We start from the raw sequence: 5,683 nt of genomic DNA, 5'->3' as shown, positions 1-5,683 counted from the left end.
ACTTACACGAAAACGTAATTTAATCGCCCAGAACGTTACACTTGCGAGAAATTAATCGATTATATTACAATATTACAAGAAAATATAAATGATTACAAGTGATCGATTACTTGTAACGCGTTGCGTACAACGCTGTTCGTTGTACAGCAAATAATATAGGGAAATTTATGCATTGTACAACACTATTGCTCAACAGTACCACAAATGCTGTTATTTAATGCAGTCATGAAAGATGGATGGCTCTTTGATATGTGCGGGAAGCAGCGACACCATTGTGCATGCCACCATTCCTCCAGACGAGGAAAACAGCCTCTAACTAGAACACACTATTGGTAGTGCGTTAATCTTGTCACAGTTAAATCCTTTGAGGTTGTTTGCTCAATTGGGAGGAACAATGACAACTCATAGGCACGATGGCCACTGCAGGTGTTTCGTTGTAGAATAACCCAGAATATTGTTGGGTTTCTCTATTAGATGCGAAGCATCTCATGGAGGAGTTCCATCCGGTGGTGGTGGTGTGCGGCATGACCACCCTTACTGCGCGTGCGCAAACCGTCTTCACACACCTCCTCTCCAGACATCTACTCTCCCTCTCCCCCTCTCTGTCCCACTCCCCTCTCCACTCCCCCTTCTCGTTTAGATAAAAAGCTCGCGTTAGGTAGTACACAAGCTCAGTCACTGCGCCGGCTGCGCCGGTGTCATGAGTTCCAACGTCAACATCGGCGCCAGTTGTAGTAATACCTTAACGTGTCCGAGATCGCGGAGCAGAGGGTGGAGCAACGGAAGGCTCGACGCGCCGAAGCGCAAGTTAAACGTCGGCAAGCGGACCCCGAGCTCCGGGATAGGGAAGCCCGGCGCAAACGGCAACGTCGGCGAGGAACTGCTACAGATGAAACGCGGGCTCGACATGCCCAAGCACTGCTTCGAATCGCCTCATGGTCCCCTTTAGCGGGAGATGGAGTAATATTTTTTAAACATTTGTATTGATATACTTCCAATGGCTCCCCACATGTTTCGGTGATTTTGTTCAGTATAATTCGGCACCCTATTGTGATACGTACACAGCCTCATACACAATGCCATGTTATAATTGCTCCATTTCAATAATATTTGCAAAAGCGCAACAGGAGAATTAGGCTATTTGTGCAAGAAATGTGGCGAAATTTATCGCAGATATTCAGATCATTGTGTTGATTTTAATACTAGTTATGAATTTTCGTGGCGTTCGGCAGTGGCGTAGCAAGGGGGGAATGGGCCTATGCCCCCCCGCCTCCCCCCCCCCCCCCCCGAAATTTTTTTGACACTCGACCACATATGCCTGCCCGGCCCTTACTTCAAATCAAGGAGGTGACCCTCTGCCCTCCCAACCCGAAAAAAATTCGTGCCTACGCCTCTGGCGTTCAGTTACTTCGAACAGTAAGAGTGCCTTCCGAATCGACTCCAATACCGAATTATTCAGTATCGCAGTTTCGAAAATTCGCACACCCCTCTTTCGAACGCGATCTCTATACCAGCGCCTCAAATGTCTGCATCCAAAAGGCGAGCTTTTACGGCACCTCCAAAACCCAACTTCTCCCTCAGCCGGGAGATGGCATCGCTCGCCCGCGGGCTCAATACTCTAGCGCCAGTCCTCCATTGGGCATGCGCGGAGCCGGGCCAGGGTTCTCCCGTTTCGCAGGGCCATTCGGTTCCTCAGTGTCCTTGCGCCAGTGCCAGTTGGGTCACTTGGGCGCCGGACGCGTTCTGCGCGCACGGTCGTGTATGGTTACGCACGCGCGCGAACCTATTTCGCGCTCTGTTATGCCGCGTACTCTCCGCTTACTCTGAACCGCTCACTTTAATTCGACGCTGCGCCTGAATCGTCGTATCAAAGTTTCGCGTTTCACCTAAGCGTCGGCTGATCAGGAGGAGCTTGGAGTTAGAGAGACGTCTTAGGAATCGTGAAGATCTAGTTTTCGATGAACTCGCGCCCTGGTGCGAGCATCACCGAATAGTCGCGCTACCTTCTCGGCCACTCATGTAACTAAACTACTCTAGGGACTGGCACTTCGAAGGATGTACTTACTAGTAGCATTCAAATAAATCCACGTTCCGTCTTTTGTTTTGTTTTTTTGGGGCTTCTTCTGACTGATACACAAGCCGCACTCTACGCCGGCGGTGTACAGGGCATGTGGCCGGCGTTCGCATCCCAAACGTAAACAGGCAATCGGCGGCGTCTCCTACCATTCGTTTGATTTACCGCCCGAAAGTCGTGTCTCTAGAACGGACTTACGGAGGATTATCACGCTACTTCACCGAGAGGGTCGAATAAGACGGCGGTCGTGAGTGGACATACTCTTCAAAGTACTCCGACGGCCGCAAGTAAGCCGTCCTACGCCACCACGTGCTTCGGGAAGAGCCGAAACGTCCCACTATGCTTTCAGTTTTCTTCTCTGCTTGTGTGTGTGTCTGTGTATAATTCACCGACTGCATTAGCGCGGTTCAAGCGCGGTTCAAGAGTGTCATATGCTGCCAAGTAGATGAAACTTTAGCCCATATATTGCCCTCTGTACGTGTTCGAACGGAAGACGCTGGCTTCAACGTTGGCCGGCATCGGTGTGAACACTCTAAGTGAGACTAATCTATTGTCCGCAATGTACGACCAGACAGCATCACAGACTGCTACAAGAGCATTCATAGATTTTCTCAAGAGTACAGGACTTGACGATAGACTTTAAGAAGACCACTGTGCTACGTGGTTATTGTACATACGCATTACCTCTTCCTGTCCACATCATCATCTTCATTACTCTTTTTCCCCCTTCCCCTTTTCCCCTGTGCAGAGTAGCAGACTAGAGCGCTCAAGCTCAGGCCGACCTCTCTGCATTCTAATAAATTTGCTCTATCTGTCTATCTAAGAGTGTCATATGGACCGGCACTGCTATGTGAGCGTACGTGTTTTCAGTGCTCCGAGCTCCGTTCGTTGCCTGGATTTTTACAATGGCTTCAGGAAGCTGGTTGAGCGGAAGCGGGGAATCGTCTCTGCTTCACGCCTACCTGGAGTCATCGGGAGGTGCGTCCGCCACGACGGGGCTTTCGATTCACTCGAATGGCAACCGGAAAGCCTGTAGCCATTCGGACACAGTGCACAAAGTTTGCAGTGGTGAATCAACGCGCGCCGCGGACATGGTGCGCACATTTGCTGGATCGCTATGCGCCCTGTGCGCTTCTGTATTATCTAAGACCCGCTCTTACTTCAAGGATCCTTGGGGTCTGCAACAAGCGGCAAGTTCGAATACAGTGACAGTCGAGGACCATCAGCTGCAGCGGCGATCATCATCCCACTGTCAACGACGGCGACACCCGCAGCAACAACAGCAAAGGCGGCGCGACGCTGAAGTCGGCGCCGCCAAAGTGCCGACGTGCTGTGACTACAGCGTGAGACGGAAGTGGTGCTGGACCGCGTGGATGCCCGCGTTGTGTGCCAGTGTCGTGGGCGCGCTGTGTTACGTGAACTCGCTGGACGGTGATTTCGTGCACGACGATATGGTGGCCGTGGTGGGCAACCTCGATGTCAACGGAGACAGTAGACGACACGCATCGTCTTCGTCGTCGTCGCTTTGGATAAACGATTTTTGGGGGAGACCCATGGCGGATCCTCGAAGACATAAGTCGTACCGGCCCCTCACAGTGCTCAGTTTCAGATAAGAATATGCGCGCTTACGAGTAGGTGAAAGTAACTTGTCTTTCATTGTAGAATAAGCTTGGCGCACCGTTTCTAAAGTGACCGTATACAAGGATTCCTACATCTCACCCACCCACAACACCCCGCAAGGAGAATTCTCACACACCCCGCAAAGTTGTTCCAAACCAACCCACCCACTCGTCCGCCGCGTAGGACATTGGTTGCGGTGCTCAGATGCTGACCCGAAAGTCGCGGTTTCGAACCCGGCCACGGCGGTAGCATTTCGACGTTGGCGAAATGCAAGAGGCCGTGTCATGGCCGCTCGAATTTCTTTCTTATTTTTTTTTTCAAGCGGCATTGCCCGTGCGCTGTGCAATGTCAGTGGACGTTAAGGAACACCAGATGGTCGAAATTTCTGGAGCCCTCCACTACGGCATGCCTCAGAGTCATATTGTGGTTTTGGCACGCAAAACCCCAAATATTATTATTGTGCGCACCGAAGAAACTCCAGTACGCAAGCTAGACGACAGAAAGTACGGCCAGACATGACAATTAGTTCACTGCAGTGAACTACAGTTAAACCGCTAGAGAAACCTTCGCCTTAAACTTTCTGCTTGTGGTAGACTGCGTATACTATACGCAAAAGTGCTCAATGCCGTCGCTGAGATGGCACAAAAGAAGGGACAATAAGCTAGTTGTCGAATAAGAATAGCATTAAAACCCCAAACGCGTCAGAAAAACGTAAATAAGGAAATTTAAGAACGTACGATGTAGATCAGTAGTCCTCCATGCTAACATGATTTATTTCGCGATTGATAAAAAGGCTAAACGAAGACTCCCAATAATATTTTCATATTTTTTTACGGTTGCAATAAACTGCCTCTGATAAAGCTAAAACAAGGACTGAATCGACCGTAACTTGTGTTCTGGGACCACTCAGAAAAACTGCTGCATGTCATAACCGCCAAACCAAATCTTCGCATGTAATCAATCAATCAATCAATCAATCAATCAATCAATCAATCAATCAATCAATCAATCAATCAATCAATCAATCAATCAATCAATCAATCATTTATTTAACGTGCCCAGGAACAACCGTAGGTCTTTGTGCAGGCGCACGCAAAAAAAACAATAAAAATAAGCAATACAATCCACACAGATTTCAGAAATAAAAAGAGCAAAAACACGTAGACAAAGAGAAATGAACACAAAAGGGGAGGAGTAAATTAAGACAACACGAGAAATATTGACGGGGAGTAAAAAATTAGATTGCATATATACAACTATGCGGAAAGACGGAGAAGGGAAGACTTTGTACATTGTGCCACACTATGTCAAAACAGTGCAAAGCTCGGATAAAAACAATGATTGTGGACTATGAAAAACGTCAAGATCAAGAAAATTAACATTATAGAGACTTTGTATTCTGTGAACGGTAGAGTGTGGGAAGAAGCAGGCGGGTACATGAAACGGTCTGTTCTCTCTGGTTAACTTACGCGGAATTCGAAAATTAACACAATTGAGTAGTACAGGGCAGGATATGATACAGTGGACTAGCTTTTAAAGAAATAAGAGGTCAGAACGATTTCGTCGGCAGTGAAGTGATGGCAGTGATAATAATTCAGCAGTATTTGAACGAGATCCAGATTCATTTTTAGCAAAGCGATGGTTATATATGCTGAGGAATTTTTTCTGGACTCGTTCAATGGTGTTACCGCTGGATTGATCAATGCCATTCCATATCACGGACGCATACTCAAGTTGTGGAAGACATATTGCTGTGTACAATTTGTGGAGGGCCATATGGGAGACCTGAATTCCCGAGATATTCTACAAACACATCCGAGAGAACGAAGGCCCCGCATAGCAGCACGCTTAACGTGAGCAGAAAAGTTTAACGCGCTGTGAACAACAACACCAAGATCACTGATCTCATAAACCTTGCACAAGGACACAGAATTGACAGAGTATTGAAATGACACGCTAGATGTTTTGCGAGTGATAGGCATGAATTTT

The sequence above is a fragment of the Rhipicephalus sanguineus genome, chromosome 9 (genome assembly GCF_013339695.2).
Source record: "Rhipicephalus sanguineus isolate Rsan-2018 chromosome 9, BIME_Rsan_1.4, whole genome shotgun sequence".
In the NCBI taxonomy this organism is placed as follows: domain Eukaryota; kingdom Metazoa; phylum Arthropoda; class Arachnida; order Ixodida; family Ixodidae; genus Rhipicephalus; species Rhipicephalus sanguineus.
Note: the sequence above shows the minus strand (reverse complement) of the source record.